We start from the raw sequence: 26,150 nt of genomic DNA on the forward strand, positions 1-26,150 counted from the left end.
ACAATGAAAAGTAATTGAAGTGAGCAATGACTCTGTCTATACTTACAGCTAGGACGAGACGATAAACCATTTCTGGAGGTAAAGCAATGACATGGATGCAAGCAAAATCAAAGGTAACTATTGCCATTTTTAAAATGATCACCTTTTGTATGTCAATTATACCTCAATAGAAAAGATTTTAATGACCAACTTTTCACTTGTCAAAATATGAAAATGAACCAGTTGACAAACTGTATATCTATCATATGCATCATATGTAAAAATAATTTTAAATTTGTCAACTATAGCACTTAAAGGGGTAGTAAATAGTTAATTCTAGCTATGATAAGTAATAAAAATAGTTTTAACAATATAAAATAAAAATTTGAGGAAAACATTCCTTCCAAGCCTCAGCCATAGACTAGTGAGAACCTCTTTTACAACCTGTGTCTAAAATAATAAAGGCAGGGATTCCTTCTGTGGAGGTGATCCTGGCCAGCTGAGAATAACAGTCCAGTCCTTAAGTGTTGCAAAGAAGCATCCCTTAAGTCTGCATTTAGATTGTTGTTAGGAAATAGGAAGACATGTTTCTCTGGGATCTTTTAACACAGAATAAATTTTAAAAGAAGCTTCAGAAAGAGTTAGTGAGAAGGATTTATGGAGAAAAAAGAGATTCACTACTTCTCCCCTCTTCTGTTGGGCGGTGGTAGCATGAGGAGAGGTAGACAGAAAACCCTCCCTTGAGATCTGCAAGGGATTTAGAACATGTAGTGCTGACTCTCCTGTCCTGCTTACAGGTTACTGGGCAGCAGATCTTTCCAGTGATGCCAGGGCCTGGGGACTTGCCATTTGTGAGATGCCAAAAAGTACAGAGTGGGAGAAGAGAGCAAAGTCCATACTAGTTTCCCATGCACCTTAGCGATACACAGAGAACCATGAGTTTCCCGCTGGTTTAGAGAGCCCACGGACTGCAGTTGGAGGCTCTGGCCCAGGGATCAAAGTCTTGTAAGAGGTATCCTGGTAGAACGAAGCGATGCTATCATAAAAGTGGTAACAGCTCGCTTGGGGTAAGAGGTGAATGTGACTTCCTAACCATAAGACTGCTCACTTCAGGAAGCTGTGGAGGAGACTCCCTGGCTCCTGAAGTTCATCTCTGTTACCCTTTAGAGGCAGCAAAGGACATCAGATGGACATCTGCGGTCCTTTTGGACAAACGCCAAAGACCAACAAAGGGAGAGGTAGGTCTTAAGAACAAGAGTCCTACATATTCTACAAGTCTGTCATACAGTGGAATTTGTACCTGTGGAAGAACCTCCAAAGCACGGTAACAGAAATGTCACCCTTTTTCTGTTTCATGAATGCAATATAATCTGACACTAGCTTCATCAGCAGCTGGGACACTCTGGGGTGCTTATAACACTTTTCTTCCTAAACATATAATTATTTAGTTTATATGAATTGGTATCAAGTCAGACCCCTATCACCCCACATTCCCACAATTATATTTTCAAGTTTAATAGATGAATTTTGTATTTATATCTGAAACATTTTATCTTGTTGGCTTGAGCTCGTTTTCATAATTGTTGCAATAGGTTTGGGTTTGGATACTGATTCTGTCACTGAAAATATTAGCTACTATGTTACATAATGGCAATTTGTTGTTATATTTGACTTTAACTTTGCATGGTTCATTCTATTCTATAGAATATTATAGGTATTATATCCTATATAATACGATTTAGGCTACCATTTGCACTGTATAAACCTAGAACTACCACTCCAATGCCAAATCTAACAAAGAACATAAAGAAAAAATATAGATGTGGCTATAGGTGCTAAATAATAAATAGAATCTTAGCAAATCTAGTTCCAAAATAATTAAAGAGTACTCTTTGGGGTGAAAGAGTAGTTTGATGTTAGGAAATCTATACATTTATTGCAACACTGTGCAGTAAAGAGAAATTTATGAGTACTGTGGATGGTGGAGAGGAGAGAACACAGAAGCTGAGTACTGAGGGACCACGGCCACTAGACTCACTCAGTCAGAAGTGCAGACCGTGTTAACAACTGTCCTGGGTAGCACTCAAGGGTGAACTTCGGCAAAGTAATAGATTTATACATCAGAAATCTGAGGTGGTAGTGCAAGATTAGACTGATCAAGAAATGTTAAGGTAGCAAATATCTACAGTGTAAATTTAAAAAGTAAAAATCTCACAAATGTTCATAGCATGTTCTTAGCAAAATGTATATAGATATGGAAATGTTACAAAGATATTAACAGTAAAATTATTTCTAAGAAGAACATTAGAAAAAACTATGTAACCATGAGAAATGGCATAATTATATAAGGCACAACATTAAAATTATGTTTTTAAAGAATCTGTGGCATGGAAACACAATATAACATGAAGTAAAAATAATAGGATATCAAAATTTATGTATACATTGCTCCAAAATATCTCAAGGTATTAACAAAAGTTTTTCTATGAAATAAGAGGTTATGAACTATTTCTATCACTTCCGAAGGTTTTCAAAGTAAATATGCATTTTTTAAATTAAAGAGCTGCTCTAAATGAGCACTTAGACACTTATTTGCTTCACTCAGTGGCAAAGTCCAGACAGGCATGTTTCTTTAACGCATCTCTTCAGGGGTAGGTTTATTTCTTGTTACACTCTTATTCTTTGAGGGTCCTGGCTCTCTGAGGAACTCGTCTCTCCGACTCCAACTCAGGCTAGCCACAGGATTCATCTTCTGTTCCTACCTTTACCCTTGCTTACCTGAGGGTTGCTACTTTCACCTCATTTTTGTCCTTTTTGGATTCTTCGTACCATTTCAGAAAAGCATTTTTAAGTGTTATTTTTTTAGAGTTGTTTTAATTTAACAGCTACCAAAAAAGAGAACTCTCCATATATTTTTAAACCCATCCAAATTCATTCTTAAAAATTGAAATAATACATTTCATTGCCTATATAACAAGGACTTTGCACCTTAAGTAAAACTATTACCAAAGTACTAGCTTTTCCACTAAACATTTAAATGCATTTAACAAGTACTGTTTTTGATGACACCAATGTCAAGAAAAGCAGCAGTCCATGGGTAATGTGCTTCACACTTTAAATCCCTGTCTTCTAAATATATAATGATAGCACTGTATAAAAACTCTCTGTCAGACTCTGAATGCAGAAAGAATAATTGTCTCTGAGAATCAAATTCTAAGAAATTCAAAGCCTACCTTTGTAGTCTTTATACAGCCTTTATATTGTCAGTAGACATAATTAAGCTCAAATATGCATTAGGAAAGTATATCTTGTCTTACATTTATAAACTAAAGTTCCACATTTTCTTGATGATACTTATGAGCAATCATGTAAAATAACTGTGTATGGTGTCGGATGGGTACTACACTTACTTGGGGTGGTCATTTCACAAATTATATCAGTGTCTAATCACTATGCTTTTCACCTTTAACATAATATTGTACATCAATGATAACTGAAAGAAAAGTAAATCTGGATCCACTCCATCAAAAGAAGTAATCCCATTTTTTGTGCTTCCCCATGAAGGAATTACACTATGCTGTAATACTTTGTTTGCACATTTTTTATTAGACTGGGAACATCTTGAAAAGATAAGTCATATCTACTAAAAGTATTGTGATAGGCCCAGAATTTACCACTGGATTTAACTACTGGACAAGTGTTTGAAAATTTACCCTGAGTAAAGATGTTTAGTAAAATGTATGAATGTTATAATTCTGTAGCATATATAATTTCATTCTTTATTTTTCTATTGGGAAAAAACCTGTTATACTATCATAAAAACATTACAGTATTGTGGGCCAGTATTACTGAGAGACATCACTCCAAATGAAGTAACTTATAGCCTAAGTAGAGTTTCCCTTCTTTCTTTCTCTCTCTGTTTATCATATTCTTGTTTCATTACACAGTAAATGAACGAGTGTTTTGATTCTAAAATAAAAGTGATTTTAAATTGTATTTTACCTGAAGTATTGCTGACAGGATAATGATAATGCCCAACAGAAAAAAATATACTTAAAGTAAGGGCAGTAACATTGTCAGCATTTAAAATAAATGTTTTTCATTTACTTACTTTTAAAAATCAACATTATATTGTCAAACAAAGATCTCAAACAAATAAAATCTTTGAGAATTTAGTTAGGCATAGAAAGCAAGATGATTATACAGGTTTCATCATCTGACATATACTGTTCAATCTTACATAGCCCAGACTGGAATTGAACCGGTGACCTTTCATTTTGTGGGACAATGCCCCACGGGTCAGGGCTGTACTCATTCTTTCATAGTAAACCACCCACTCTAAAGCCTTTAATAAATACAGTTAATAAAATTAGGGCCCAATTGTCACTTCTTTTTGCTTTTCATTTAACTTACTATGCCCTATAGGATATAGGAATGTTAAGTCCCCATCCATATTTCCAATGCAAAACAGAGAAACCAAATGCTTTCTACTCTCTAACAAAAAAAAAGTTTGAATTTTTTTTTTTTTACTTTTTTCCTTAGGAGCAAACTTAAGATCATCTCTGTGCTTCCTTGTACTTAATTTTTTACCCTGTCTATCATAAAAAAAAACTGTCATATTTGCTTGCTTTCACATCTCTGGCAATAGTATGCCTCCCTATTTCCACTGCTTCTGGCATGATTAGGCCATCACTTCACACCTTGACAGGCGTGATACTTGTCAACATCCCTCTTAATTCTAGTATTTTTATCGTTGCTGTTAATTTTTAAAAACTGATACCCTGACCAGATTGTAGATTCTTATACTCAACTACAACAGTAAAAATTTAACTTAGTAGTTTGCTGGTAGAAGACATTGGTGATGAAACTAGAACAATCAATTTTATCCACCAAAATATGCCTGTAACCTTTTGAACTCGGTCTGCTCTGGCTATATAATTTTTATTACACTTTCCTCAAATTCTCTTCATTCCAACTTGTCACTCTAGGAGAGTGCATATCTAGTTCATCATCTTCCATGCTTTCTTTAGTGGTCTTCATATAGCAAAAACTTCCCTTATTATCTCCTCAATCCAAACTTCACAAAATGCTGCTTAACACTTATCTTCTCAAGGTAGTTTAACATAGGAGTAGGAAAGCAAAACTTGGGTTTTAGATAGATTTCAGCTGGTGAGTATGTCACTCAACAGTTCTATAACCTTAGACAAGCCTTAGTTTTCTCATCCCATAATGAGATTAATAGTAACAACAACAATAACACCTTTGCTTTATGAAATTGAGGATTATATGACATAAAGCATATATAAAATGTTTAGTAGAGTGCCCGAATTATGACATTAAGTAAATAGTATTGTTACTGCTATTATTGTTATTTCTGTTAATTCAGTGAGATGTCCCCATCACATCATTTCACATTTGATAATTTCTTTTTGCTAACTCAGCAATACTGAACAGTAAATTATTCAGTAATAGTTTATCTTTAATTGCTTTGTGCATTTTCACAGTGATTTATTTGTACAGATATTTTTCAGAGTGAATACTGAGAGGTCATTTAACAAGTACTCATCAAAAAGTTTATCACATGTTTTGATATTTTTTATAATTGAAAAATATTATGAAATGATAAAATAGAGCCAATATTGTTGAATATTTTTCATAAACCAGAAATATCCTAGGAGCTCAGTAACTAGAAATATGTTTGAATATCCTATTACATGCAATTGTACCACATAGTTTTATGTTTTGAAACCAAAATACTCTCTCACACACACACACACACACACACACACACCCCAAATAAACAGCTTACCTTAATGTTCTGAATTCAGCTTCAGAAATGATCCAAAGTGGATATCTATAAGTCAATAATGATAAAATTACAGTCAGCTTAAAGATAAAGAGGTTTCTACCTTTAGCAATGATTTTTAATATTTTCTACAATAAATTAGTTATAATCAGCTAGACGTTTATATCTTTAGTTTTGAATATTACAGAAAATTTTGCCACATTTGTATAACACCTTTACGTGATCAGTAAACTTATTTTTCTTAAAGATTATATTTATTTATTTTTAGGGAGGGGAAAGGAGGGAGAAAGAGAGGGAGAGAACTATCAATGTGTAGTTGCCTCTTGAGCACCCCCTACTGGGGACCTGGTCCATAACCCAGACATGTGCCCTGACTGGAAATTGAACCAGGGACCCTTTGGCTCACAGGCTGGTACTCAATCCACTGAGCCACACCAGCCAGGTTACAATCAGTAAAACTTTTAAGATAAAGGAATTTGACACTTTTGTGGCTTGCCAAGACAATTGATAGTTCATATCTATGAAATATCATCTTATTCAGCATTATTGAATTGTATTGAAAAATCTTAAGTAAATCCATAATAACACTGCTGAGATAGCCCCATTTTATAAAACTGAACATGATATTAGAATTTATTTTAGAGGAGCCTGAATATATACCATATACACTATATATAAACTGTACAAAGTCCAGAAAAAGTCCTGCCATTATTAATATAATGAGAATGGTTTGCCTGACATCGATGTAACCTGGCAACCAAAGCCAGTGGACTGAAATGCACACACATGAACAATGATGACTTCACTATACTAGTCAGTGGGGGCAGTAGATGCCATTGAATGGGCATGTGTACTGTGTGACTGTCACACTGAAAATGACTGAGCAAGTAGAGCAATGAATCTGCATTACATTTTTTGCATTAAGCTTGAACATTACTCTGGGGAAACTATTCATATGATTCAGAAGGCTGCAGCTATGGTGATTGGCAGTTTCATAATGACAATGTAGCTGATCATACATCACATCTTGTGCAGAGTTTTTTGGCAAAACATCAAATCACCCAGGTGACTCAGCCCCTACAGCACAGATTTGGTACCCTGTGATTTCTGGCTTTTCCCAAAACTAAAATACCCTTTGAAAAGGAAGAGATTTCAGATTGTTGATGAGATTCAGGAAAACACAATGGAGCAGCTCGTGGCAACTGAAAGAACATGTGGGGTCCCGAGGTCCCTACTTTGAAGGGGACTGAGGTGTCATCATCCTATGTACAATGTTTCCTGTATCCCGTATTTTCTTCAATAAATGTCTCTGTTTTCATATTACATGGCTGCATATCTCTGGAAATATATCCCACATGTCTGTACACATATTAATAGATGGACAACATGGTAATACGTATTCTCACAGATGAACATTTAAGCAAAACAAACAAGTAGATCTGAGATATTTGATAAAGGAAGTAAAATACTTGCGGGCAATCAAATGGATCAAATTAAACCTAACTCAAATATTTAGATAAACTGATGTTTCAGTGATATTAACAACAAAAACAGCAACAAAAATTCTGTGTCGAGTTTTATAGTTCATAGAACACTTTTTCACATTCTTGCTCAGGTCCTCAGTAACCCTCATGACCATAAATGTGTTCCCTCCTAAATATGAATAGGATAAACTTGGTCTGAATTGACACAGAGGTAGTTAAATAAGAAGCTTGTCCCATCAAATGCACTTTCTGAGAATAGCATTTACATTTAAAATATATGTCATGTTCCTTCATAAACAAAGCACAGTTGTAAGATCTATTTTTCATATGGCTGAATCTTGTCCCTCCCCCAGAATGATGGCAGATATTAATCAAATAATGACACATATTGGTACATAACTATACTGTATTAAATGTCATGAAGAAGTTTCTTATAGTACTTTCAGTGTAGTGGGAATTCTGGTTTAGTCTAAAGTGATCAGGAGAGACTCATAGGGCATAAAATTTTAGCTACGTGTTATCAGGCAAAGACAGAGCAGACAAGGGAGAGGGAGCCCATTTTAGGGGGACTGGCAGGTGCAGTGTGCTGAGGCATGAGGCAGTGTGGCGCTGGTGGGAAGCAGGAAGAAGCCATCAGGGCTAAAACAGAAATGGAGGGATAAGTCAGGGTGCATAAAGCTAGAGAGGTTAGGCAGGGCCATGGCAGGCTATGAAGTAGATTGGTTTTTATCTCACATACTACAGGAAGCCAATGAAAGTATTTATGCAAAACAGTGAGTTAATAAAATCTCCTTGAAGAGGGTATCTCTGTTGAGGGGAAGAGAAAGTAGAGAAAGAATGAATGTAGGAACCAAGATCAGGAAAGAGAGATAGTGACACTGACTTGAGTATTTGCTAAAGAGATTGAGAAAATGGCTTTTTTTAATAGGTTTTGGGGAATAGAGTATAATCTGTGCCTCTTGCTTGAGTGTAAGTTCTATGAAAATTTGTATTTTACACTGTTACATCCTCTGCTGTAATGCTTTGCATATAGTAGATATTCAAAAAAAATTGTTAATGAATGAATGAATGGTAGAAAGGGCATAGGAAACTGGAAAGCATAGGGGTTTCATGAAAAGGTGCTATTCACTGTTATAAAAATCATTAGAAAGGATCCAGTTTGCAAGTGAAATCATGAGTTTAGATACAGAGAAACTACACTTGAATTGCTGTTACAAATTTAAGCGGATATGTGAGGTAGGAAATTTTAAGTGTCTAAAGCTTAGAAAAGAGATATTGACTGGAGATAAAAATTTGGAAGTCATAGGAATATCAGTAACATTAAAGCAATGGGAGAGGATGCAATATCCATGAGGGGAAAATAAATTAAAATGCCAACTGAATATTTGCAGGCTCTTACTATGTATTAAGAACTCTTCTAGGGTTTTACATGTACCAATCCAATTAATCTTTATAATGATCCCATAAAGAATATTCTATTTTTATCCCACTTTAAAACTGAGAAAAATCAAAGTACAGATAAATTATACAACTGGCCCAAATTCACACAGCTAGGAAAAGGCAGAAGTAGGGTGTAATTGGCAGAATTCTAAGATGGCCTCCAGCATTCCCAACCCTTGGTGTACATACTCTGTACAGTTAGTTTCCTTTCCTTTGTGAGGCAGAACCTATAAATGTGATGGGATATAATTCCCAACATTCAGTTACTGATCAGCTGATTTTGAGTTAATCAAAATGAATGAGAGAAACAGTTGATCCCTTTAAAAGAAACTGGCCTTCCTGATACCAGAGATAAGCAGTGTGAGAGGCCCACATAAGGAGCTATATTGCAAAGGATCACAGGTAGCTTCTAAGAGCTCAGAGTAGCCACTGGCCAAAAACCACCGACAATACAGGGACCTCAATCCTACCAACCACAGGAAGTAGAATTCTGCCAACACAAGTGAGCATGGAAGAATACACCTCAAGCCCCGAATGAGTCCTTAGACCAAGCCAAAACTTGGATATCAGCCTGTTAATACCTTGAGCAGAGGACCCAGCTGAACTCCATGCAGACTTCTGACCTACAGAACTGTGAGATACCAAATGAGTGTTGTTTTAAGACACAAAGTTTATGGTAATTTGTTAGACAGCTATTGAAAACTAAACTACATAATTAAACCTGGGTAGTCAGTTTACATAGCCTGTGCTGTTAAAGACTTAGCTATACTGTATATGGTAGAAGAGTTGGGAAAGTGAGTTCTGAAGGATACAGACATTTGAAGAAGGAGCAAGAGAAAATGAATCAGCAAAGGAGACTGAAGAGAAGTAAAGAAACACAGGAAAACCCGAGAGATTGTGGCTTGACCAAAGTCAAGAAGGAAGATCTTTGGAAGGAGGGGCTGTGAGTGAGCAAGAGTGTGGAATGCTGATGAGAGCAAATCAGAGGAGGAATGAAATACATTCACAGGACTCAATGAGACAGAGGAGGCTGATACTGGTTTTCTTCTGGAGCATTACAAAAAATGGAGTTTGTGTTTTAGAAACCCTTTTGTTTTTTTAATGAAAGGGAAAAATTATGTGATGGGCTGGGAGAAATTGTTTTCCAGACACATTTTTATTATTCAATATTTTCATACAAAAGAATTATAGGGCTTTTCCTCAAGAATTACAGAAACCTTGTCAATTACAGCAGACTTGAAAAGTAAATCAATTGAAATACTGTTTTGTCACAAAATTGAACTTCAAGGATGAACAGTCTCTTATGTGACAGGGAAAATTATGTCCAAGTCATATTCTAAAAAATATTCAATCTTACAAGATGTCTAGTAAGGAACATAATAGAAGGAAGAGAACAGAAAAGAGAGCCTTTGATCTCCAAATCTCAGTTACATTGATCATCTTCATTGCTACCAAGGGAAAAGCATTATTTTCTCCTGAAAACTAAATAAATAAAATCAGATATGGAAACCAAAATATAAACAGGCATTAAATAAATCAGTAAGGATCCACCTTGACAAGAATAGAGTACACCTGAAAAAACAGAGCACACAAAAATAATTAAACTTAGGGCTTTTTGTGCTGCTATATTCACCCACTGAGGTTGCTTTGGGGCTCTCTTGTCCCAGTACTTCACTATGGTGACTAATTTATAGAAGGCTGAAATAACTATGACCAGCTCTCCTCTCATCCCACATAAGATATTAAATTAACAAAATGTATACCACATTTAAGTTGTTAGTATATGGAGGAGAGAGATTTGTCTCCAATGAAACCATTAGGAAAAGCAGAGCAAAGTTTCCTCAGAGATCTTCGACTCATTGTGCTCAAGATGTGATTGGACCATTTCAACAGCTGAATCTGAAGAGAGATTTATATTTCCTCTTTTGAATGATCCAGACAAGTGACCCATGGAACAGAGGCCCATGTGTGGGAGTGCAGTGCTAGTGTGTCTTCTGGCGGCTCCATGTCTGATCTCACCTCGTGGTCTCATCTAAAGCCTTTTGTCTCACATACAAATTCATGTGCTCCCAGCACTTCATCTATCTGTTCAAAGATAGTTTAGGAGGTCAAGTACAGTCCTTGCTATTATTTCAAGATCACCATTCCTTTTGCTGCTCACTCACGTTTCAAGGATCTTGAGTGTGTTTTACATCCAGTTTATTTTCATGTGTTTGGCTCCCACTTTCAGCCATTTATGGATGAGACAGTGCTGGCTACCAGAGGCATCATTGATGAGCACGTGATTGTTCCCCTCTGTGAGACACAGCCTGGTTCATTAATTAGCTATACCATCTTCATAGAGAAAAGAGATTTCTGTCTTCCTTGCATCAAGTATTTTAAAAAAGAAAAATCTGCCCTTTAGTATGATCAGTTATTCCAAGACACACATCACATTTTATTACTCAATGAGCCCTTAACCTCTAACCCAAAACAGGAGGCTTTAATTGAGTACCTTGACTTCACTTAAAGTTCTCTTTTGATTCATAGAATTTTCAGATGAAATTTACAATGATGCTTATTTTTTTTCCAAGAAGGATACTCTATGAAAACATGAGCCAAAAAAGAAACATTTTCAAATTTTATTCTATATATTAGATATCTTATAATCATATCATAGTTTCTCATATTATTGATAACTAAGTAATTTTTTGGCTGACATTTCAAATCTTTCATCTCAAATATTCCAAGTCCTTATGGCCTTAAATTTCAGGTTATTTGTTATTGTTTCCCAATTGAGATGCACACGTAACAAGTCTATCTGTCATTTGTGCAGTACACCTGCCTTACACAAACTATGAGATAGGTGGCTTCTTGTCCAGCGTCGAGAACTTTTTATAATGTTCTCCAAACTATGTTTTTTTGTGTTAAGCTGCAGTATACATAAATATTTCACATTAGTTTCCAATTACTTCACATTCTAGTATATTTGAATATACCTTTTGTTTCAGTGAGCAGTGCACCTGGTATAATAACAGTGCAGAGTGTCTCTTCCACATCCCTGTACTGTATATTCTTTCATAAGCTATTTTCCCCAAAAGATAACTTTTAAGCTTTGTAGCACCATGGCCAGGAACAGGATATAAAATACTGTACAGAACACACTTTGGCTAAAGCCCTTTCAGGAGAAAGATACATGGTCTGTAATGTTTTAAGACTCCACACTAAATTCTATCCTCAAACTTCTTAGAATTGCTCCAGAACTACACCTACTCTGGGGATAATTAATTTCCCAACCTAAAATGATTCCTCATAACAATGACAGCAGCAGGTACCAGAACTAGATAGCTCTACTATTCAATCTTTCATAATCCAGCCAAAATGTGTCGTGGCGTACTTTGTTTGTACCTAGATTTTGTATCAGTAGAAAAGATATTTTCTACAGTCAATTTCTTCTTTTAAAAGAGATTTAACTCCTGCTTCCATTTTCATTTAAGCATGAAGATTGTCTATTTTGGATCCCAAAGTTTTTCTTTACTGAGTCACAGTTAATAATAGGAAAACTTAACGTTCATGACTCTATTCTAAGTAAAAGCAAACTTCTTGGAGGGTATACTTATAATTAAGGTCAATTCCCTGGCCATTGATATTTTGGACCTTGGAAAGCTGGATGAAAACAAATAAATATCTTTTAAAGCTTGCTATGTATTTTCCTGCTCCATAACTAATTACATCCTTAGGTACAGCGACACATCCAAATGACACCAGACAACTGAATTTTAAATGATAAGTTCCCTTGGTACAAGTCTTCTAAGTGGCAGGTAAAAGAACGTGAGGAAGTTTAAATTCTTATTCATTTTAAAGAATGAGAAGTAACACAGAATAAACTTTTAAATAATTCAAAACAAGTAGATGGGGAATTGAGTATTAAATAGACTTTTGAAGGATACATTGAATTAATTTGACATATTTTACTTAATAAACATAATCTTTATAATAAAAATAGTTACTATAAGGAGAAACTTATTTACCAAAGCTTTTAACAGACTTTATTATTAGAAAAAAATCTTATAAAATATGAATTATTTTCCATGTGAAAAAGTATGGTTTCAACTACTCGCTTTACTGAACAAATAGGTACTCATAGTATTCCCTGAATTTTAATTAAAAAATTATTTCCAACAGAGAACAAGTTAGTCACTGGGTCATCAAATGCACGAGGATCTTTTGAGTATTACATGAACTTTTCCCCCCAGTATACTTTTTTAATGTCAAAAAAGAAAAAAGTTACTTTTTGAAAAAATTATTTATTATAGGAAACATTTATTGTACTAGGTTGTGCTAATAAAAATCTGGTGAAAAGAACAGGTTTTTCTGCCTTAGGGTTTTTTGTTTCCATTGTTCTGTTTTTAACAAAGCCTAAGGAACTGCATATGTTTAAGGCAGCATATTGCAACCAGGTTTCATCGTTCATCTACAGAAAATATTTTGGAAGGAAAAATATGACTCACCCTAATCTAGCTAAAATTGTCTGGGACTTTTTCTACATGTAGAATAGAGCAAAAAGGAAATTCAAGTGAATCAATATTTTAAAAGGAAATAAAAAGGCAAGGATCAAGAAACTTTTTATGTAAAGGGCCAGATAATAAATATTTTGGGTTTGGTGGACCATAAAGTCCCTGTGACAATTACTCCACCATTGTAGTGGCAAATTACACTAGAATGTGTAACTAATGTGGGAAACATTATTTACAAACAAATTATTATTTATAAACACAGCGCACGAGCTGGATATGACCTATAGTTAGCTGGTCCTGAAATAAGAGGACGTTGTAATATGATCACAATGTAGAAATGATGAAGCCACGGCACATCCTTTTAAGTCTATTAAAAGCCTTCTCATTGTTTTGTAAAAATAGGACTTTCCCTCTGGTTCTTTTGGAATGTTCTTAAATAAAATATTCTCAAAGACAATATTTTTAAAACTTATAGTGAGCTACTGAAACCAACAGTATTTTTATCTTATCTTTATATTAGTATGAGAAATTCCACAATCTGGCATCTTACAATGATTTGTGTTATTAAGTCAGTAGACCATCACATATAACAGCATTGGTGGAATAGATTTGCATATTTATTATAGAATTTTCCCACAGAGAGCAGTAATTTTTTTTTACAAAATCAGTATTGTGAATATTTTTTTAAATTAAAAGATATATGTTTTAGAAAGATTTTTTCCAATTTATAACAATGTGCTCCTCGTGATAGTGCCAGTCCTGGCCTGATTCTAAAAACCTTGCTCTTCTACATTATGCCAAACGCTGTGCCAGCAGGACACCCGGGGTGATACACAGGTAAGGACCTGAGGGAATTCTCCTTTCCTGCACTGAATATAACATTAGCCTTTCCTGCCTTTAAATCTTGGAGAGAGTTTCTCACTATGAAAACAAGGTAAAATTTTATGTAGATGAAAGAACTTGTAAGATAGATTGACAGGACTTGGTAACTGAATGCATATAGATAGAGAGTGAATAAAAAGAGACAGAAATGACAGATACTCTGAACTTTATCTCGTGGTGGTCTGGATATCCGGTACATTATCAACTAAGATTGGGAAGGAAGGAAGATGACTTTTGTTAAGGTTTAGTAAGAGATAATGAAGAAATCAAAAAGAACAGAATATTGAAATATGTACCTAAATTTAAGAGCATGGTCAAAGCTAGAATTAGAGATGTTTGTGTCATTTTTAGAGAGATGCCAGAAGTAATACCAAGGGAATGAGAGGACATAAGCTATAAGAAACTAAGACTAGGGAGGGTGGGACCTAAAAGATGAGCCAAAAAAAAAGAAATAATACTGTAAAAGTGTGATCAGGGAAGGGATATGACAGTTAAAAATAGTCACTGAAGGCAAAAACAAACAAAAAATGTGATAATGAAAAGAGGTATTCAAGAATGTGCTCTATTCCAGGGAGTTTCAGGAAGATGAGAACTGTGCAGAGAGGACTCCAGCTGGCAGTCAGAAGCAGTTCGCTCTGCAAGTCAGTCTCAACCCACTAGTAAAGGAAGGGCCAGAATAAGGTAGGGGATAAAGATGTAGAAATAGTGCACACACAATTTTTTTAAAGATTTTATTTATTTATTTTTAGAGAAGGAAGGGAAGGAGAGAGAGAGAGAAACATCAATGTGAGGTTGCTGGGGGTCATGGCCTGCAACACAGACATGTACCCTGACTGGGAATCGAACCTGTGACACTTTGGTTCACAGCCTGTGCTCAATCCACTGAGCTACGCCAGCCAGGGCCCCAATTTTTTTACAATCTAAAACTTAGAAGAAGGTAGAAGAGAAGGAAGAAGGAATAAATAAAGATTTACTTTGTTTTCTTTCATTTTGTTTTCAAGAATGGAAGGTCGTTGGACATTTTGATGTTGGTAGGGTATACAGGAGGAAAGGAGCCATTTAAGATATAAAAATGGGGCCTGAATAATTGACACCACTGTATTTCTCAGAAGACCCGCTGTATTTCCCAAGAATCCCAAGTCACAAGTGGTGGCTGCAAGTGAAAGAAGCCTGTCTTATGGGGTGTGTGTGTGTGTGTGTGTGTGTGTGTGTGTGTGTGTTTTAAGCAGACTTCTTGAGACATAATAATGCAGCACATAAAATTGACTCATTTTAAGTTAAAAAAATTTTACTATATTTACAGGTGTTTTACATGCTCAATAATTGAAATAACCTTAAGAATTTTTGGTCTTAGAACATTAGGAACTCTGGAGCTAATCATGATAAGAGAAATATAAAACAAAGGAATAACAGAGAAATACCAGTGCTATGGGGTGCAATAACATTACAGCTCATGATGTTGAATGAGGCAAAAGCCCTAAAGAATTGCCTTTGTAGCTTTTACAATAGATAATTAATAAGCTACACTGAAGGAATCAAGTAAACTTTTGTTTTATAACAAATATTTGTCTGGATCTGTAACTGACTCAGGCGGTAATGATGCAGTGACATACTACTTACAGTACCTTTTTGCTTCATATTTACCTCTAAGGTTTGCTTTAGCTTATTTCCTTATTTGTATTTGGCCACACTTCCCAGGGTAATTTTTTTTATCATTTCAAGCGTTTAACCTCATTATTGGGTTGTGAATGCTTGCTGGTGCCTGGCAAATAACAAAACATCATATAACTCTTTCCATAGTTTTTCATGAAACTCACAGATTTAAATACTTGCACACTTTTGCATCTGAGTGGTGATTCCTAGACTTAGAGCATCATGCTTTACTTGAAATTGGAAGAAAAGACTCTTCAGATAAACAGTACAAAAATTCAAATAAACCCTGGCTTATTCATAATATACATATACCTATATTTGTTACCCATCAATAGGCTATCAGGCTTAAAGAGATATAAGCAAAGATCTATACTTAGTTTGTACTCAGAATGTAATAAAGAAAAGAATTATAGAGATAAGGCTAAACTTTCAAGCTTCTAGGTAGGTGTATCTCATATCTAAAAATTTCTCCAAATTAAGATCCTCAGAAGGAAACTTAAAGTAACATCCATTGTTTTTTAAAATCCATTTCACTGAACTTTTCTTTTGAATATAAGTTAGCTCTTCTTCAAATACAGTATGTGAAGTTACTAAAACAAATCTCTCCTCCCTATAGTAAATAGAGAAAAGTAACCACATTTCTCTAAACACTAAAAAGAAATACTTTTTAAGACTTACTTTAATTTAAACTTTAATTCTTAAAGTTTTTATTAAACTTAGATTTAAAAAACTAAAGAAAGGTAAAGAAAGTTAAAAGTAGGTGAATATAAATATAATTTAGATGTTATTTCTATTATAATGAAAGATTAAAAATAACTAAATGATGTAATGAGTTAAATGTGTGATTTCTACAGGAGTTGGTGAAATTTGAGTGGGAAGAGGTGAAGTACATTTTCAAAGCACAGACTTTATCACCTTGAATCTGTTCGTTTCTTATAATTTCAACGAAAGCCGACAACTGCCAGTAGTTTTTATTTCCCCCATGGAAGGAGGCTATTAGCAGCTCAAATGCATTTTCTATAATCATTATTCAACTATATGTTGTCTTGTGAGATTGCCGCTTTTCCTCCCATGGATGTTAGAACTACTGGTAGATAGATCCATTTCTTCCCTTAATCATCCAAAATGAATTCCAGCCTCTGCAGTTTTCCTGACACTATAATCATTACTGCCTTCTTAGAGTACCATTCCAACCACCCAAAGTCCATATGATGTGGGGATCTTCTAACAACTCTCAAATGTAGGGTTCCTTCCACCAACAATGCTTACTTTTAAATCCTGATCATGAAAGAAATTATCCTATGTTCGATTTATTTTTTCCATCTCTCATCACAGATCAACTAAATCCATCTATATCAGTCAGCTAATTATCTTTCCTTGTAATGATCTTGGCTTGCAATTCCATGTCTTTGCTCATTATATTCTCCCTTCCTTCCGCACCACTATAAACTACTGATTTCAAAGTACATTGACACAAAATTGAAATGTCATGACTTTAAAAGCAAGCTACTAAAAACCTAAAATCTGGAAATCTGAAATAATGTTGAATATGAGTCAATACTGCAATGAGATGTAAAAGAGGGAATGCACCATAAAAATTGCTTCAGGAACCACCAAATTAAGAATGCATGTTAAAAATAATAAAAATCACTAACAAAAGGTTTTAAAACTCATTCTATGCACTGTGCACTTCAGAGTACAGCAAATAAATGAGGACAAGGCAAATACATCTTTGCTTCCATTGAGCCTCAATTTTAGAGAAAAGGCGTGCTAAGTATACTGATAAAAATAAGTGCTATGAAGACTTTATTTGATCAGACCACATCTGAAGTCCTATGTCCTATACTAAACATATGACCCTAACAATTATGCATAAAATACAAATCATATAAATTAGTATTTGCTGATATATATATAGGTCTGGAATTTTGCTGTGTCTTTTGTGCACAATTTGCTTCTTAAGAACATGGATCATGTTTAACACTTGTCAAAATGTACTTAGCATAGCAAAACCAGCAAAGCAGAGGTCAAAAAAAACCCTTCTTATTTTTTTTTTTAGGTAAAGAATGGTGAGCATCATCACAAGGCTAACCACTTTTGTTTTATTTTCAACTTGTTTTTAGTTTTGATTTTTAAAATCTCTGTAGCTTCCTACTATTCACAACAGCACAAATTTAACATAAAAAATCAACATTATACTATATTATATATAATAAAATCATTGCCTGAATTTATATATCTTTATATTTTAAAAGACAAATATACCTTTTGAGTATTTGAAGGAATGGGAAAAAATGTCTAAATCCTCACTGTTGCAGAGGATGAATATAAAAATAAAAATTAAATGACCTCACCTTTAACAGGAATCTAAACAACAAAACAAGCAAATAAGCAAAATATAACCAAAGACAGTGAAATTGAGAAGAGGCTGACAGTGACCAGAGGGGAGAGGGAAGGGAATTTCAGGGGAAAAGGGGAAGGGTTTGCAGGGACAAGTATAGAGGACACATGGAGAATAAGAAGGGGAGGGTGGAAATGAGAGGGAGGTGGGGAAGGCTGGGGGGTCGGCTGGGATGGGAGTAAAAGACAGAAACAACAATTAAAATAAAATAAAAAATAAAAATAAAGTGCACTTACCCATGCTGTCATTTTCTGAAAAGGAAAGTGCCAAACCAGTCAGTGGAGAAAGGGGGCTATAGGCTCACACAGAATGTTTTATCAGCAGTTTATTTCATATAGCATGTCTGGAATTAAGTTTCCTTAAATCTAAGTACTAATTTTCATAAAGTTAAAATTTATTCAAGGTGTTATTTTATGTGAATATTAATCTCAGAGTCAAGAGACATGCTAGTTACTTTGTATTTGTCTTTAAAATGGTGATTTATCAACCAAGATAATGTGTTTATGCATATTTCCCTGTAGAAGACCGATTACTGAAAGCTTGTGCAAATACATGTAGATAGATATATAGATAGACAGATATAAAGCTAAAGATATCGATATAGAACTTGTTTTGTTGTCAGATAGGTTTATCACCACTCTTGGATTTCATATACAGATATAATATATTCTTAAGGAAAAAGAATCATTTAAAGCATAACAATATGATATATTTTGGCACTTCTAAGTTTTTCATAAGCTACATAATTAATTTTGTTAAAATGACAAGAGTGCTTTTAGAACATGATATCTCAGGTGGAGGAAGGACAAAATATTGTGGGCTGTTCTAAACAACAGGAAAATAAAGAAAATGAGAAAACAAGGGAATGAAGGACTATGGTAAAACAGATTTGTCTGCTTTTAGAAAATGAAAGAGAATGATGACATACGATCTCACCTATAAGCAGAACCTAATCAACAAAACAAATGAGCCAAATAGAACCACAGACTTGGAAATAAAGAAAAACTGACAGTGACCAGAGGGGAGGGTTGAGGGGGTCACGGGGAAAGAAGAGAAATGGCCAAGCCCAGAAACAGGAACAGAGGATCATGGGCATGGACGAGGGAGGGAGGCAGAATTGACTCTGGGAGGGAGGGGCATGGGGTAAGGGTGAGCAATAGGGGAAAAGGCGGGACAACTGTAACTGAACAACAATTAAAAAATTGCAAAAAACAAAAACAAAGAAATAACAAAAAAGAGTAATTTTACTACTAGAAGCTCTTGAACAGGCACCAGGAAACATTTTAATAACAAGGAGACAACAAAATAAACAATGGCACAATAATGCTTCTTCTGATTCCTATCCACAACTCTGAATAACAGAATAAGCCAAAGAAAGAATACATGGTTAATATTTTGGACCCTGCCCCTTATCTACATTTAATCACTCCACGTAACAGGTGTCATTTTGAGAGGAAGCCTGGGGAATACAACATAAACTTCTAGCCCTGTTTTATCACTCAACATCCAGCTTCTGAAAAGAGGAACTTGAACTCACCTTCTATTTCAATCTTACATCACTCTCCCTGTCTCCTTTCCCATCGCACTTGCTGTCTCCAGGGTTTCACTCCCCGCCCACTATAGGATGCAGATGGCTCCCTTCTCCATCCCTGACCTCAACATTCTCTCATCAAGGTCTGTTGCTTAATTCCAAGTAATTCAAAAGATACATATGAGGGGGGACCCAAAAAAATCCATAATGTACTTTTAAAAACTTACGTATTTATTCTTACATGTTTAAACTTCAGTCACCTTCAAAGCACTCTCTATTTGATGCAATACACCTATCAAAATGTTTTTCCACTGCTCAGAACAGTTTCTGAACTTGTAAATTTTGATGCTTTTAGTGCTTCTGCCATTTTTTGTTTCACCTCTTCCACATCAGCAAAATGTTTCCCTTTGAGGACTTATTTCACCATCAGGGCAGGGGGAGGAATTCTTTGGGGGTGAGATTGTGTGAGTAGGGAGGGTGGGACATGGGAGTCATGCTGTTTCTGGTCAAACACTGGTGAACATTCAGCAAGGTGTGGGCAGCTGTGCTCATAAATCACCTTTCATGAAATGGGTGAATGCGTCTTCAAAAAAAATTTGGTGAAGCTGAATGCAGCCTCTCACAACAATGCCAGCTGGTACACTGATACAGATGGGTTTCTAGAACACTCACATAGTAGAGGAAGCCTGTACTACAAGGGGCCCATCCTCCAGAAGATAATTCCTTTTGTATGTGTGTGTCCCCCCTTGTGTAACAGTTCTGATCCTATTTGACCTTTATGAGTTTTATCATGATTTCTGTTTGGAAAAACTTGCTTCATTCGGCGACACCACACTCTCCTTATTTTGTTCCCATTCATGATTTCCTTTGTAAGCCCCTTTGCCCACAGTTTAGTATAGACATTCCTCAGAGACCCATCTTGGGTTTTATTTCCTTGCTACATATATTTTTGTGGGTTATTTTATTCACTTCCATGGTTTTAATAATCCAATCTAGGCTGATAAACTTAAAATCTCAATGTTGTTAGTCCAACTCTCTTTTCTGATATCCAGACATAAATCCAACAGCCTGCTCATCATCATTACTAGAATGGTCCATAGAAATATCAAATTTAACTATCTAGACTAAGCCCATTGTGACATCATTGCCTATTCCCCCATTCAACCCTCCTCTTAGGATTCCTGGTTTAACTTGGCACCCCATTCAACCCTCCTCTTAGGATTCCTGGTTTAACTTGGCACCACCTTTCAGGCTATTATTGCACTTAAGCCAGAAATGAACACCATCCCAGCCCCTCTCTCAGTCTGACCTCATACTTCCAGTAACTAAGTTCTGTTGAATCTTCACTTCAAACATCTTTCAAATGCATCTGCTTCTCCTTATTATCCTTTTGACAATCATAGTCATTTGTTCCACAGCTCTCACTTTGCTTCTTCAATAGCCTGGCTATGGCACCATCAATCCCAGATCAAATCTTTTATCCTCATTGCACCCAGAGTAACCTTTTAAAATGCTATCCTGACCATTTCACTCTTGTGCAAAATCCTTTAATGGTTCCCGCTCTTTCTTTCATGCATTCACTAAACTCATGGTTTATTTACAGAGTGTATATTATACTAGGCACTTTGCTAAGTGCCAGGGCTACAGTGACCACAAGATATTATCCAGCAAGGCACTGTTTCTTTCCTGCAAGATGTTACTTCTATTAAACCCAGATTCCAGACTTGTTGTATCAGAACTCTCATTGGTCATGGTGTTTCACTTGCCTTTTTTGAATCTTAGTGAGTGATATTACCCAGAATTCCTCATTCCATAAATGTTACTGGTACTTATTTCTCTGCTTTATTTCTGCTTTAACTCTCAGTCCTATCCAGATTGAACCTGGGCCTCTTCTTTCTTAATTTACTAACAGAGGAAACAGTTTGAATGCCTCAGGTTAGCTGCATTATCCCATGGAACTTCCAAAAGTTCCCCAGATGGCATTTTTACTGAGACCCTCCTCCCTGTTTGGGGCTAGATTGGCTATATTCAGTCTGGGTCTCTGAATTGCTGACTTTAGTCACAAAGGGCTACAAATGTGTACCTGTTTTCTCAAAATTTTGTATCACCAATTATTTTCTAATTTCAAAATATAAAACTTATTAATTGGAAAACAATTAATTAACATTGAAATCCTAATAAGGAAGTTTCCACGTCATTTGTTTCATAACTCATTAGCTTCTGCTTATTTCTGTCACTGGTAGTGAGAATTTAATTGTCTCATATTTCACTATTTGCATATAGCATGTGCTTTCAGTTACACTATATATCTCAATAATAGAAAAAGCATTAATCAACTCAGTATCTGGCACAGTCTCTGATCATTCCCTTTTATACATACATTTTGGTAATTTTGTGCACAGCTTTTTGTTAATTATATGATACTTCTCAAGCTTTCTGTACCCCTTTTGGTGGCATTTATCCTCAAAATTCCACTTTGAACTTCACTTAATACACAAATTGGTAAAGGCTGTATACACACCCTTTAAAAATTACTTTCATGGCTTCAATATCTAAAGTTCAGAAATATGTGTTCTGACAAACACATATAATTAATAACATTTAGTGTCAGTAGTCAAAATTTTTTTAAATATAAAAATTTCTGGTTTTATTTTTATATACATTTTTAAAATTTGTATTGCTGTTCAAGTGCAGTTGTTTGCTTTTCCTCCCACCACTCCCCTTACCATTTTCATTACAAATTTAATTGTTCTATGACTGATTTTATTTCCAGTTCCACATAACTTCACCCCAAAATGGCTCTTTAGAATAGACTCAAAGGAATCTTAATTACTTCCTCTGGAAATTTTCTGAATGAAACACTGGGTCTGAGAGCAGTTCTTTTTCGAGAGCCAACTTGGTGAATCTCTCTCTCTAAAATAACTGCTGATTAATCCCACAAGGGACCCTCTCTCCAGGTAACAGTAGCATCCTTTGAGGTGCTAAAGTAATTTGATTAGCTTATAAAGAAGAAGGATTTGGTGATATTTGTTGAAATACAAAGCATTGCAGAACTAAGGTTATGGGGTTTCTCCAGACTTGATAGGGTTATAGTTTCGGTTTCATGACCTCTGAGAAGAACACCGTACCTGAGTGCAAAACTATCCCGCAGAACTCTCTTCTCCTTTTTCTCCAGTGTAGTTCTGAAGCCCTTGTATCTTCAGCCTTGTATGTTTTCTCTGTCTTTTTTCCCGATATTTATTTTTGGGTCACAGAGGTATTTATTGAATACAACTAACTAGTTAAGATAATGGGCTAAGGATAAAACTCACAGGTACCTGTCTATAAATATTACAACTTATTATTACCTTAAAAATATCTAAACACAGTCCAGGACCGTACCATGGTAAAAACAAGACAGCTAATCCAAGGTACAAAATTTAAGGGAAACCCGTAAAAATTGGTAATCAAAATAAGAAATATTTTAATGTTGTGTTGTAAAACATCAATGTTAATGCAAATACTTATTATGAACATAATATTAAATTTAAATAAAGAAAACATCTTATATAGTATATCTGTGTCAAGAAGTCCTCACACTGGCCAGTTGTTTCCTTTCACATTGGCTAATTGTAGAATAACTACAGTTCAATTCATAAATGTTAGCATAACATCATTCAATGCTAAATAATTCATTTAATTGCTTTTCCCTCCTTTATAGGTGACATTTTAATTGTTCGTTATTGGCAAACATGAGATGTACTTTATATTCTGATGCTGTTGCCAAAAGAATTGCATTTGGTTGTAATACTCAGTAGTATTGTTACAGGGTGCAGCCAAGAGGGGGGACGCCAAATGGACTTTTGAAATGGGGTCCAGAACTTATGGTGTCCAGGAGATTTTAAGATGTCTCCATACCCGCCCCCGCCCCCCGGCCCAGGGTGTGGGTTGGGGGAAGGGACAAATGGAGCAAGGCCATTGAGAGCTGTTTTGCATAGCAACAGCCTTGCAGCTACCCTCTGGCATGGTCATTTAACATATCTATAGCCTTTGGCTGGTCGCTTAGATGTGTTAAATAGCTGTGATCATCTCTGAGCCAGGGGAATGGAAGTAACTTCCCCACCAAGACATGACTGGGGGCAGATCCCCCAAGCTACAGCGCCTGCGTGGGAGCTCGGAGAAGATTGGCTCCAGGACATGGGGCCACGGCTGCCCAGACTCAAGATGGCAGCCCAGTAAAGCTGGAAGGATATGAGTTCTGGCATGTGAAGCCGAGTGTGGGAGGAGTCGGAAATGAGGCTGCAGAGGAAGATTGGCTGCAGGGATTTAAAACCCAGACTTGGCGGCCATTAGAGAGAGAACTATGCGTTTTTAACAGAGTGGAGAACCATGTGCAGCCCTGAGAAGGAGAGCCATGCGCAGCCCTGAGAAGGAGAGCCATGCACAGCCCTGAGAGGGAGAACCACGCGGCTTTGGCAGAGTGGGGACTCTCCCCTTCCCGCAGCCCTGAGAGAGAGAACCATGTGGCTTTAGCAGAATAGGGAGGACCTCAGCCATTGAGGGAGAACTGTGCTGCTTTAGGAGAGAGAACCACGCGGCTTTGGCAGAGTGGGGACTCTCCCCTTCCCGCAGCCCTGAAAGGGAGAACCATGAGGCCTGGACAGAGCGGGGACCCCCGCAGCTTTAGAAGGGGGAACCACCACCTGGTTTTAGCAGAGATCCTGGTGACTCAGCCGAGGGTGCCGGGAACCCAGGGAGGTCTCCCAGTCGAGAAGGAGGACTAAGAACCAGAGGACTGTCTGAGCCATGGACTTCATTTTTCTTCCCTGAAATACAGTACTCTGGACTGTGCAAAGGGGGAAGGAAGGAAGGACTGTGTCTGTTTGTGGGTGTTTTGGGGGACTTTGGGATTTTTGATAAAGACATTAGGTCACTACTTTAAGTTTGTATAGCATTAAATAAACATTTCCTTTCCTTTTCACGAATCTCTGGCATTGAGAGACGTCTTTCCTCGGGCGGCGGACATGACGGACCTGGGGGCCTTTTAAATAATAGTATATCGTCCCAGGCCCCCCTTGTTCTGTTCTGTAACAGTATTAAAGTCATGGTCACTAGGATGTCCAGTTTAATATAATGTTAATCTTCCCTGCTTATTTATAATAATCAAATTGTTCATGTACTGCTAAAGATATTCTTTATAACTACCTAATTTCACCTCGATGGAATTATTCCATTTGTTTTAAATGTAAGTTTTTTTCAGCCTTTTGAATCCACAAATGAAAATAATGGAATAAATTCTTTACATTTCCACGCAGATGCACTACAGTAAATGTGACTTTGTAATTTATAATAATAAAACTAGAGGACAGGTACACCCTTTCACCTTCTTTTTTAAAAATATTTTTTATTTATTTATTTTTAGAGAGGGAAGGGAGGGAGAAAGAGAGAGAGGGAGAAACATCAATGTGCGGTTGCTGGAGGCTGTGGCCTGCAACCCAGGCATGTAACCTGACTGGGAATCGAACCTGCGATGCTTTGGTTCGCAGCCCATGCTCAATCCACTGAGCTACACCAGCCAGGGTTCACCTTCTTTTTTATTATGCTTTTGGAAGAGGCTCACACTGACCATGACAGCACATTGCTTGGAAAGACCACCAGAGCTTGAAGAGTCACTGGAAATAACAGATACTTATCTGTAATTAAATAAAAACAAACAGCCCTCAACTGCACATGAGCAAAAGTTTCAAATATTTAAAATTTGAGAAAAGATAGACAATGGGCAGGCACTATAGAGCAAATGTCTTCTTGCTGACACTCTACTTCCTTGCCCAAGTTTCTCAGTTTGCATTGGAACAGAGGGAGCAGCCTCTCCACTGACCTCATGAAAACAGTGCTGCAAAAAGGAGAAGCCAACCTGTGTGCAACTGCAGTTCAGCCAAAAAGAATGTTAGTTCTTGGCTCCGGCACTTTTTCCCCCCAGAAATTATTCAGAGCTTTCTGTGCCATGGAACACTGTGACCAGCCAGGAACTGTTACAGATGAAAATAACCTTTCTTTGTTATAAACCCCAAAATGTAGTAATTGTTTCAATCTCATAGGAGACCCTTGTACCTACTTTTTTTACAAAAAAAGTGGAAGCAGAGGATAGACTCAATCGTGTCTAGCATTTTCCATAACATTTCCTAAGCTAGTAAGTACTCACAGGGAATTTGTTGGAACAGTATTAGGATGTGTTTTAACAAATACCTGTCATTTAAAAATAGCTCAGGATTACGGTCAAAGAACTCTGGACACAGAGGAGGAGGAGCTAGCTGTATGATGTTGACTTCTGATTTTTAGTGTTTTTTCCATAAAACGGATGATTGACAATCGTGCTGCAGAGTTGTGGTAAGAATTAGGTAACTACAAGTAATCTGTAAATTAAGGACTGTATGCAAATGTCATGAGAAGATTTAAAAAAATAACACAATAAGAATATAAAGTAAATTTGTAAAGGTAA

General features: G+C 36.2%; 1 protein-coding gene across 2 annotated transcripts in view; it reads right to left on the reverse strand.

The window, feature by feature from the left end:
• The window catches only part of CNTN1 (contactin 1), a 320,158-nt gene that overhangs the window by 222,576 nt on the left and 71,432 nt on the right, over positions 1–26,150 (reverse strand). For both annotated transcript variants that reach the window (XM_045829319.1, XM_045829321.1), the window contains exon 2: positions 5,789–5,833. The gene's annotated coding sequence lies outside the window, so the exon portion shown is untranslated. The remainder of the gene's footprint in view (positions 1–5,788; positions 5,834–26,150) is intronic.

This window comes from Phyllostomus hastatus, unplaced genomic scaffold (genome assembly GCF_019186645.2).
Source record: "Phyllostomus hastatus isolate PE091 unplaced genomic scaffold, TTU_PhHast_1.1 phas_scaffold_93, whole genome shotgun sequence".
NCBI lineage: Eukaryota > Metazoa > Chordata > Mammalia > Chiroptera > Phyllostomidae > Phyllostomus > Phyllostomus hastatus.